The 12,227-nt window shown below is 42.3% G+C and overlaps 1 protein-coding gene across 1 annotated transcript in view; it reads right to left on the bottom strand.

The window, feature by feature from the left end:
• The window catches only part of ARHGAP36 (Rho GTPase activating protein 36), a 52,588-nt gene extending 49,369 nt beyond the window's left edge, over window positions 1-3,219 (bottom strand). Inside the window, exon 1 of the mRNA XM_012727096.1 lies at window positions 3,151-3,219. The gene's annotated coding sequence lies outside the window, so the exon portion shown is untranslated. The remainder of the gene's footprint in view (window positions 1-3,150) is intronic.
• Between the last annotated feature and the right edge of the window lie 9,008 nt (window positions 3,220-12,227).

The raw sequence follows: 12,227 nt of genomic DNA, 5'->3' as shown, positions 1-12,227 counted from the left end.
TAATGGGGTAGACAAAAGGAAGGCTGAGATTGTGTCTTCTTACACTCTGTATCCATCTGCCACTCTCCATCTTTAAAGCCAGCCTGACCCATAATCAAGAGCTGTCAATCAATACTCATAATCAAGAGCTGTCAATCAATTGGCTGGAGTCAAAGATAACTATCCCTGTTGCTATGTAGGTCATTTCTCATTCCTCCCCCCTCCCATTCTTAAACTCTTCTTGCTTCACTTTAGTTCTATCAGTATCTTTCTTCTTAGTTTTCATTTTGTCTTCTGTTTTTCAGCCTTGCTCATGCCCTCTAGACAAAAGACTGTGTGGCATCACTGGGTTTCCTTGACTTAAACTTCAGTAAGTTCCCCCTCTCCTAAAATGTGCCCCTGGTTGTGCTGCGTCCCCTGCCCTCTGGCTTAGGCTCTCCACCCCACCTACCGCACCATCATCAGACCCCAGAAACTTACAGGACTAAAATGCCTTATCCCAAATCTTTGGGGCCAATATTTTTCAGAACTCAGAAATTTGGAGACTTTATCCAGGTAATTATGAAGGTAATCCTGTATAATGCACCCATATTGCATAACACCTCTAGCAGGTTTGTGATTAGTTCCCATAATAACAAAAATTAATATTTCTGTCATGCAATACATGAATATTCATACTAGATGGGACAAATAAAGATGATTAATATCTTCATGTTATTTAAAATTAATTTTAGCATCAAACTTGTGTGAATTTTTTTTTCAAAGCTCTGTGGATTCTGGAAGTACAAAGAAGGATTGATGGTCTGTAGCAAGAACCCAGTATTTGTTTGATGGATGGATAAAATCATGGAAGGATGTGAGATATCCCCACATGTTTATCCCCACATGTTTATCACTCCAAATAAGCGACAGACATGCATTTAACAAGAGACTTCATAGATTTAACAAAGAGGTCCAATTGTGGGCATATTAAGTGCTACTAGCAAGAGGAACAGCATTAAAAAATCTACTACATAGCTCTTCTACCACATCATGGGATCAAATGACCACCACTAGTCCAATCAGTGGTTAGTCCTGTGCATAAAATGACCAGTGTTTTACCTGACCATAGGGCTTTGGCTGACATAGGCCTAACTAGAAGGGAAAGATGGGTCAGACATATCCCTGGGGCTGTTCTGTTGGGTCCAGCATGAACAGAGTGGATGGGTGATTCTCCTTAAATAATACTGCTGTCAGTCAGATTTTGCAAAGATATTGAATGGCAGTGAGTTTGAAATCACCTTGTAAAGCCAGTACTCAAAAGGCAGTGACTTTATATTGCCAGTTAAGGATAGAGCTAGCTATAATTATTTTCCATCACCTAGGGGCAGGGCTACTATATATTGTTGTGCTGGGATGCCCCAAAGGCAAAGGGGAGAGTTCCAGAAGAGCTTAGCAAGGGACTACAGCATAAAGCAAAGTCAAACTCCCTACTCATGGGAAAACTCAGCAAGAGAAAACAACTCAGCTACTTCTAGAACCAATACCTAGAAAGGAAACCCAACATGGAAAGGGGATTCCAGGAGAGTTTAGAAGGCCCAGTTTCAGAAACCTAGGGCAGTGGTGTGTTTGACCTAGAGAATGGAGTCTGAGTTATAGCTCGTTATCTCCCACAGCACTCGCCCTAGCCTTTCAGCCTCAAAATAAGGGGACAGAAACTATATGATCTTAAGGTCTCTCCTGCTCTAATTTTAAAAAACCATGAATCTATCATTATACTTTTAAAGATATTTATTATTTCTTATAAGAGTAATGCATGTTCCTTGCTGATAATTTGGAGAGTCAGCTAAACATGAAATTTAACACTTGTCATCTACTACTTATAATTGTGAGTTTATTTCCTTTTTGTTTGTTTATTTTTATTTTCCAACTTTATAAAATTGTTATCATAGAAGTTTGTGTTTTGAGATATACATTTAAGTTTATTTTACTTCTATGTCATTACAAAAGCTATGATTCTATCCAATTTGAATGTTAACCAGACCTGTGGGGCACACTGAAATGTACAAAATATGTTCCCTGCTCTTATGAAACTTAAAGTCTAGTTGAGAAGATGAGACTGATCTACATGAAACCAATATTGAGAAATAAAAAAATGGAGTAAGATTAAATGTCATCTCTTGGGACAGGCTGGAAGGGCAATAGGAATCCAAAGGAAGGAGTGAATGATGTAGAAAACACTAGTAAGTAAAGGATCCCTAAGAAGGACTTGAGTTGGCCTTTAAAGAACTAGAACAGGGGAATGAAGATAGCAGACTCATCAAGAAAATAAAAACAGAGGAAAGACTGGACTGAGCAATCAACATCCCTTTATGCTTTTCTGTTGTTGATAATACAGAGCAATCCAGGGCCAAGATTTCAGGGCTCTCCAGGGGCTCATCTAACATGAACCAATAAACCCAGGTTTCTAACCTAAAAGGGATTTGGAGGGTAAATGTGTAGAAAATGAAGCAATCGTTAATGTAGCAATAACTTAGGAGGCTCAGACCATTTTCAATTTAGTAATTGATTTGCTTCTTTGCTGCATCTCAAACAATGATGGCTCCAACGTCATGGTGCTGGTGGCCAGAGTCCCCAGGTGAACAACTTCCTATGTATGTAGCTGGTATGAAACTCTCGAGGCTAGGTAACAATCAGCTCACTACTGTGGTTAGATAATCACAAGAAGAGAAAAATGTGAGTGTCTCAGACACAAGCCTCCTTCTCTAGCCAGTGAAAGCTGAGCTGAATTCATTGAGAAAGTAAATTAGACCACATCGGTGGTCTGGAGATCTCCCCAGCGGGACTAAGAGTTTCTTGGTGACAGAAAACCTGTGTCTTGAAGAGTAGAAAGGTAGCCTCATACGAAATATCTCAGTTCAAAATGCATTAGTGATAAATCAGAAAATGTCCTTGCCCATGTTCAAGAGGCTGGCTACTAACTAGCTCTCTGCCTTTGACCAAATTCCATAACCTCTCTGAGTTCACTTTAGCCTCCTCATCTGCAAAATGGGAACTGTCCTATTTGGCACACACATCTCTGATTTCTTTGGACCACCAAAGACTTTCACATCACAGGAATCCCCTACGACAATGCAAATAACCCTGAGAAAAGGCTACTTCTTACCCTTATGTTGTCAGTCATCACCATACCTGGGAGCGAAGTCCTTTGAGGAATGGGACCAGGTGAATGAGCAGGCCCAGACTGAGGGGAGAGGCACAGAAAGGGGAAGTGGGTGGGCCCCCACAATGTCAGCAGGTAAGCAGAGGGAGGCTCTTGATAACTTCTCCTTTATCTGTCTCTCCCCTAAGTGCCCAGCAGCAGGCTGTGCTGGACTGTGTGGTGCCTACGTAAGTGCCTGCTCACCACAGGGTGCCTTGGCAGCCAGCCTGCTGTAACAAACCAATGAGAGAACCCTGAGGTGAAGTACCACAGGGCCAATCATAGGGGGAAGTATCTCTTTAATGGCCAGAGAGACTGCATCTTTAGATCCTTTTCATTGGTTCAGGCCAAATAAGGGCTTTCTGGACTCTCAGCCAATGCTGAGGCATCAGCCAACAGGAATGGGCTTGGCTGCTGGCTGCTGTTTTCCTCTGAGGCTGATGGGTAGCCCTGCCTCAAGGACTGGCCTGTTTCCCCGTGGTCATCCTTGATTGAAAACTTTTACCATGAAGCACAGAAGGCATGAACAGTGGGATCTAATCAAGGCAGCCCGATGAGAGGTAGGCATGCTGAAGGCCAGGAGCATGCCCAGGCCCAGTGGCTGCAGGTGAGTGCAGGTGAACCGGCAAAGGGAGAGAACAAACAGGTAGAATTGTTGGGAATGGGCATTGTAGGATTAAAGCTAGGGGAAGAGCCTGCCAGATTAAAAACCCTTATCATTTCTTTCCCATCAGCAACGAGCATCCAAATGCTCTGATTCAATCCCTATGGTATTCTTTCTAGTCTTGCCTTGTACTTCAAACCACAGGTAGGAAAGAGTTCTTCCTAAGAGAATCAGAAGTTTGTTGGGTGAGTGTGTGCTGGATCTTATTTGGTAGCTGGATTCCTTTCCCTAGGATGCCCACAGTGTCCAGAGTAGAGTTGGTGGCTCTGGCCTCCATGACCCCATGGACCCCATGATCTTTGTTTCTTATGTCCCAGACCACAGTGTGACCGACTCCTCATAGGCTTCAAGGTGGGCTGATTCTGTGAGTTCAACCCTAGACTGGTAGCATTTGCTTTGCTCCCTGTCTACTGACACTATTATTAGTGCCACCCAAAGCAAAGCTCAATCTGGCAGCCATTTCAGCAGTGTTGCACGGAAGGCAAGGATAGAGTATAGAGGGCTCAGTGCAAAGTCTTCCCTATTTCTGGGGACATTCAGTCATTCATTAAACACCTTCAGAGTGCTTTCTACGTGACAATCACTCTGCTAGATGCTAAGGGGATAAAAGGAAATAAGATGTGTGGGCTTTTGGTGACTACCACTAGAACAGGGTCAAGGGAAGAGTATGTTTGGAACATTGGTGATGGACTGCTTCATGTCCTTTAGTGATTGACCTGATGTTATAGATGACTTTGGAAAGCTCCAGAACTGACACTTGGTAAAAACAAATTAGAAGTATCTGTCTTCAGTGTCCTTACAGTGTTTCCCTGTTAAAATTTTCTTTCAGAATACAACGGGGTACAAAATTGCTGTAAGACTCTGGACTGGCCAGTTTTAAGTTCCCTCCTCCTTAAAAGAATGAGCCTGGGTTAGGGGGCTATGAAGCCCTCTTTCAAATCTGATAGACCATCTAAGATGTTGTAGTAGCAATCATTTACTCCTTAGTATAAATTTATGTGTGATCCTTCTCTCTAGGCTTAGCTACATCTAAAGCCAAAAGTTTTAAACTTATTTTTTCCTCCCAATGAAAGGCATTGTGAATTAATGAAGAAATTTCTGAGTCTGTCTACAAGAGGGGGAATATTTTGGGGAGAAAAAAGAGGAGAAAAGGGGATAGTAAACCTCCCCAATATCCTAATATCCTGTATCCCCAGACTCTAGAGTCCCAAATTCTATTGAAGCTAATCCAAAACTATAGTAACTGATACAGAGAATCATTTCTAAGCCCTTTTTGGGGACTTATAATGCTTTAATACCAAGAAGCTCTGGTAATAGTGAGTGGGATGGACTTGGTTAAAAGGTCTGAATACTATTCCACAGGTCCAGGATGCAGGTATCACAAAAGCTGATTTGTTATTCCTATTCCTCCTCCCAATCTCAGGGTCCTTTGGAGTTCAGATCTTGAGTCCACTGGACATGAATATTTTGAATGACACAAGGTCAGGAAAAGGGACAATGGTTTAGAGTGCACATCATTTATTAAGTATATTTAATTGTAGAAGACATCTAATCAATCTAGTTCCCCGTCCAAACATGGCAGTAGAAGAGGCAAAGAAAAGCCTTTGTATTTCACTCCAAACCAAAATAACAAGCCAAAGGGGAGAGGGAAAAGGGTGGGATCAATGAATCTAATCAATGGTCTATATTAATATTTCTTATATGGTAGTGCTGATTTGCAGCTCTCCAGGTGCCAAATGGCATCTGGGAAACATTACTCCATCCCCCAATTGACGTAATAATTAGATTGTATAAATGGCTCCTCTGCACTCACTGCCAGCCCAAGAGACAAATGTTATTGGTGAGCCAATCAATCTTTCCCCCTGTTAAAGTTTCAATCTGCATCAGCAATTATGCTGTGGAGGTTGAAAGCCACCAAAATGAGTGAAAACTGGCAAAGACGAATTTGGGGCGAGGATTACACTGCACTGTTTTCCAGAAGGGTTTGTTTGCTCAGGATCTGGGCAGATGTGTGGAAAGATCCACATTGGGACATACAAACAGGGGAATGATACCTGCAAGACTTTGTTTTTCTCTATTCTGGTTATCTGTTTCATACAGAGATAGACTATGGAGCTGAGAAAATTATAACAAGGGAAATAGTAGTTTTAGTCTTTGTGGTTGACTAAGGAATGCCCCTCTAAATAGCTACATTCTGATTCCCAGAACCTGTGAATATTACCTTAAAAATAATTTTGTGATGTGAGGAATGTTAAGGATCTTGAGAGATTGCCTGCATATACCTGAATGCAATCACAAGTGAGTCAGGTGGAGATTATGGAGAGAAAAAGAGAAGAAGGTGATGTGATGAGGAGGCAGAACTTGAAGCGATGCAACCACAAGCCAAGGAATGCCAGCCACCACCATAAACTGGAAGAGGCAACAACATATATAGATGTGTGTGTGTGTGTGTGTGTGTGCATTCCCCCCTAGGGTCTCTGCAGGAATTGTGACGCTACGAGCACCTTGATCTTGGCCCAGTCAGTTCTATTGGACTTGTGGCCTCTGGAATATGAGATCATAAATTTCTGTTGTTTTGAACCTCCTAGTTTGTGGTAACTTGTTACAGTAGCCATAGAAACTGATATAGTTGCTAATACTAAGCTCAAATCACATTTATAATGATAAATAATCTTCCTGTTGTAGTATCAAGAGAATCAGTATCCTCCCTTATGCAAAATATGCCTTCTATGTATCACAATGCAATGTCAAACACTAAGAATTCAAAATCCAAGGTATGTGTCATTATTTTGACTTTGGCAACAATTCTTTCTTGCTGCTACATCACAAATAGAACATAAAAGCCTTTGTTTTCCACTAGCCTTTTTGCATGAATTTATATATTCAATTACCTCTAGCCACCAGGCAGACCTTATGGGGACACCGAGGGACACTGAACAGGTAGGGAAATACAGTAAATATGTCTAAATTGAAACCACAATTGGGCTTAAATCAAATCTCTTTTAGTAATAACACTAAGTAGGGCCTTTAGGAAAAGAAGTCATAGCAGAACTAACTTAATTTGCTCTCCTGATAAGGTTACAAGGCTTGGGGATCAGGAGAATGTTGTAGACAGGGTGCGTCTGGATTTTAACAAGGCTTTTGACTTCGGCTCTCATGAACCTTTGTAGATCAAGTGAAGAAAAAGAGCCTGCAGGTGACTCCAGAGCTGGCAGGTATGTGGTGCTGATCCACGGAGCAGGGTGGCTAGTGACATGTCACAGTTCTCTTCCTCGGTCCCACACAGTCACCATTTCTATCAATGCCTCATGTGAAGATCAAGGTGGCATGTTCTCTGAGAGCATGGATACTAGAAGCTAGGAAGTTTCACTGACACATTGGATGCAGCAATCAGGAAACAAAACAAAATCGGTAGCCTGGAACATGAGCTGACCTCTGTGGAATGTAATGTCCAGCAGTAAGACATCAAGTTCACGTGTACCAAGGCAGGTTTATATAAAGAAAAGCCACCAGAGTTCAGAAGGTAGAAGGGCTCAGCAGGCAAACAGCTCGATGAGTCAGAAGAACGGGGAGACTGGCAAAAAGAAAAGGATAAAAAAGCTAAATGTAACCAGAATGTGCCTCTCCAGAAACAGAAGATGGCCATGTTCCCACTTGAGAATTCTTCATCATGCAGGTTACACTGGGGTTCAGTTCTGGAAGATTCCTTTTTATCTCCCAGATGTGGGAGATAATACTCCTTACCGAAGTATTAAACTAAAATGTATTACTCTGTCCCCTAGCCCCAAAGGGAATCACTGTCCACAGAATAGTAAGTATCCTTCCATACTTGTCTTCAAAGAGCTTATTTATTTTATACAATTTATTTACACAAATTAAAGTAGGCTATACATACTCTCCGTGGCCTTGCTTTTTATTTAGCAATTGTGTGGGCATTTTCTCATGACAGTGATTATAAGAACAGTTATAGAATATTTTCCATGTGCCACATACAATTCTAAAATTGTTGCTTGTTTTAATTCATTTAAAACTCACAATAATCCCATGAGATGGGATTATCATTATCCCCATGGTAGAGAAAGGAAAACAGGTCCAGAGAACTTTCCCAAAACGACATAGTAATAAGATGCCACTGGACTTGAGTGCAAGACTCTCTCCTTCTACAGCCTGTACTGTTATCACCCCTGCTGCCTCCCAGTGCTTTGAAGACTACCTCATTAAAAAATATAACAGAAGAGTTTAGGTTATCTCTATCATATTTTACTTAATTAATCTTACATAAGTAAATGTAAGATGTATCCTTATAGAAACTCTTCTCCGAGCTTCTCATTTGCTAACATGCTGTATGTGCTCCCCAGAGGGGGTCATCTCTCTTAGCCATGACATCCATTTCTTCTCATAGAGCATTTCAGGAGCTGCAGCATTGGGGATGAGCTGTGGGCATGCATCTGCCTCACTCTGTATCTTTTCCAAAGCCGGTTGCCAGACCTCAACTTCAGTTTTTCTTGTACAGGTAGTATAAGGACCACACATTAAGAAATGCTGTTGTATGCCATGGGCCTTATCTTTGATGTGAAAAAAAAAATGAATATGTGTGACTGCAGAGCCACAGTTTTAGAAAAAGCAAAGGCACGTGTGTTTGAGGAAGAAAAGCAGCCATTTTCCCCTTCCTTCCTTGGGCCACCTAATCATACAAATCTTATCCACTCTGATACTGGAAACCCACAGCTCAATGGAGCATTATTTGGGGTTCCCAGTAATCTAAATTCCTGGGAGATTGATCCGCTGATGACCGCCACACCACTTTCCCTCCCTCAGTGAAGAACTGTGCCACCAATGAAAGAAAGAACTGACAACAGGTGAATATTTCTAGGAAGTTTATTCCACATAGATTTGCTCTCTTACTGCTGGGACCTCTACTGTACCAGTTTCCATCACCTGTAAAATTCTTAAGAGAAGTCAAACATCTGCAGATTGAGAATTAACCCAAAAGGGAAAAACCAATAAAACCAATAGAATAAGAGCGCTTTTTTTTTTTTTTTTTTTTTTACTGTGAGCTTGGGAAAGTACAAAATAACCTGTTTGTGCTCTCAAGTTTCATTTAATATCATCAAATCCCATTCACTCTAGCAGGTTATTGCTTCAGAGTCACCAGAGGTTGAAGTGGAGACAGAAGAGGACTGAAGGGCAAAGCATAGGACAAGGAGAGCATAACGAAAGGAGTGCTTAAGTGGGGAAGCTTCTGGAATGGTTCCCAGTTAGAAGACAGGGGGGTTACCAGGGAAGGAGCCAGAGTAGCCTATTGCTGGTCCAACCCTAAACCCCTACCCTCTTCACATCACATGCTGAGCTTTTCAATATAGCCTTACCATTAGACGCTCAAAGTATCCTCCCTTCAGTTGTAACAGGCTGATGGGCCATGGGTGCAACCTGATTTAACAAATGGGAGTTTTGAAGGCTATAAGGGCTTGGAAAAGGGTGTGCATGGGGTTTGATAGTAGAGAAGGGACTACATAAATAATGATGCAGTAGAAATTACACTAGAATACACAATTTTATATTTAGCAAACTCTCAGCATGTCAAAAAACACTGGAAGGAAACATGGATCTAATATTGAAAGTTACCTTGAGAGGTTAGATTATGGATGAATAATGTTTTCTTATGTATATTAGTCTGGCTTCTTCCTTTAAACAATCTATAGTAAGCATTGATGTTTTGTGCATAACGGGGGAGGGAGTTAAATTTTTTTTTTAAAAGATTTATTTATTCGTACAGAACTGGGGTACAAATCAGAGATGCGGAGGGTGAGAGGATTCACCAGAGACAGAGTGGGGAGCAGAACAGGCATATCGACGAAGCACACTGCTGAGGGGAGCAGCGGGCGGGTCAGGAGAGGTCTGCCGCGCCATGTGATCAACTCCGGGGCAGGCGGGAATCGAACTCATGCGGAAGTGGCTTTAGCTTCTCAGTGCTCTGCTTTAACCCGCTGCGCCACCAGGGAGGGCCCAGGAGTTAAATATTTTTAAAAAATTAGAGCATCAGATTAAAGTTTCAGCTCTGCCCCTTGCAAAAGGTGCTTCACTCTCTCACACTCAGTTTCACCTCACACTCACTCACACACCTTCACCAGGGCCCTAAAGTTGGGTGTATGTATTTGCTGAGGTAAAAGAGGAAGGGAGAAGAAACGAGAGGAACGTTTAAGACTGAGATGCTCCTATAGCTGAGGTTATCCTGAAATGTGGAAATACTTCTCTTGACTTCAGAGATGATGGTTTGAGAATGTTGTGCAAGCAAGTGACAATCATTATTTTTTTGATCCCTCATACCAGACACACACACGGACACACACACACACAGCACCTTCCTCAAAATCCTGAAAATCCACACTTCGATTTCTCTGCAACATTACCCCAATCATCTCATTACCAGCTCCAGGTAGAGTCTGCTCTCTGCTTGGTGTTCACGAATCTCTACCTTGAACTTTCCACCACATCTGAGCTTGTTTCCCTATACGTTGTTCTGTCCTAACTGGTGCCATCTATATCACTTAACATCATGTCCCAGGCCTCTGGCCAAGGCAACACAGTGATTAACAAACAGCCTCCTTACACCAGGACAGGATCCAGATTTCTTTATTCCAAAGCAGATTAATTGCCTCATTAATGACTATCCTTCACCTGAGTCCAGAGTCTATTTAAAAAAAAAAAGCAACAAACTGTTCTATATTTTTCTGGGGTTTCATAGCAGCACTGAGAAGGAGGCAGGGCAGGGATGGACACACTTGTTTACCAAGAACAAAAAAGGGCAAGTGACCTGAACTAAAGTTTGAACCCAGGGCATATCCAGGGCAGGATCTTTGTACCGCCTGTGACAGTAGCTCACAGTAGGATATGGAGAGATGAAATCACAGAAAATAATATGATCCTGAGTTCAGCCAGATATATAGCGAAACCCTTTTCTACTGGAGTAAGACAAGATCCATGACTTGTAATAAGATCCTATTTAGGATCTGGGGACTAAGAATGAGAATGTTGTATCTGAAATTGGCGCTGGGATCTCCCAAAAATCATCTATGCCTTCTGGTATTCATATACTCATTCATTCTATAAATATTTATTGAACATTTTGTATGAACCAGGCAATGTGCTGGTGGATAAGACATAAGAAAGGACAAGACTTGGTCCAGACCCACAAGGAATTCACCATCATCTAGAGGAAGGGATTGAAAACAGACAGGATTAGCTTCAAATACCAAGCAGACTAGGATTCAAGCTTTAGAGAGCACGATTCTCTGGTAGTCTAGAGGGAAGATTCATATCCATTTGGGGGAGCAGCAATGACTTTGTGGTGTATCAATTTGATTACAAAGAATAAGCAGAATTTGAAGAAATGGTAAATGGGTAGGGGTGGAGCTGCCCGGGAAAGAGAAGAGCAGGAAAACAGCCCCAGGTACCTCCGTAGGGAGAGCATTAGGCTGACAAAGAAAAGCAGAATGTTCACAGAGAGGTAAGACACCAGATGAGTTGTGTGGACAACTGTATTTGCATGGGGCTGGGACTAGATGTGAAGAGAAAGGTTGGGACTAGATGAGAAGAGAAAGGTTGGCAGATACGTTTGGGCTAGATGTAGGGAACCTGGAATATTGTGGGTCCAGCCTCAGCTGCTATCCTCAGAGGCTGGTGGCAGAGACAGCCCAAGGCAGAGTTTGGGAGAAAGCTGCAAAGGATGTCTGCTGCTACCTGGCAGCCAGGGGCCAGTGGGGGGTGGAGGGCTTGGGGGGACAGAGGGGGCGGGGCGTTACCTACATGGACTCCAGAAGGGGAAAAGCCTCAACTGAGTCTACTTGGTGGGGTGATAATGATATCTAACTTTTCACAGAAAAGCTTAATTTGAGGCTAGTGAATTTCTTGTCTTGGCACCCTCACAGTCACTGTGTTTTTACTTGTGCTTATGTCTAAATTTGCAGTGTCTTCCTCAACCTCTGTCCCACCAATGCTGCTTGTTAGTAAGGCTGATTCATTGCTCAGTGTCTTCCCTGCTCTTGGCCTCAATGGTCCCCAGTAGGTTAAAATCACTGACACCTGTTTCTGTTTAGTCTCCCTGGCTCTTTCTAGGCTTAACCCTTCACGGTCCATGTTTGTCAATGTTAAGTCTTTGTTCCTCCTCCCATAGTTTAATTTAAACACTCTACCCCTGGTCCATATCAGAGGTTGAAACAACATCAACATTTTCTTTATTTTAAAAAAAGTATTTATTTATGCATGTGAACTGGGGTACAGGCCAGAGGTGCGGGGGTGAGAGGATTCACCAGAGACAGAGTGGGGCGCAGAAAAAGCACGTGAAATACACGGCACATGAAGAAGAAAAGGCACGTGAAATACACGGTTGAGGGGAGCAGTGGG

The sequence above is a fragment of the Condylura cristata genome, unplaced genomic scaffold (assembly GCF_000260355.1).
Source record: "Condylura cristata isolate star-nosed mole 26May11 unplaced genomic scaffold, ConCri1.0 scaffold00019, whole genome shotgun sequence".
NCBI lineage: Eukaryota > Metazoa > Chordata > Mammalia > Eulipotyphla > Talpidae > Condylura > Condylura cristata.
The sequence above is the reverse complement of the archived record's forward strand: the minus strand, read 5'-3'. Positions and strand labels throughout refer to the sequence as shown.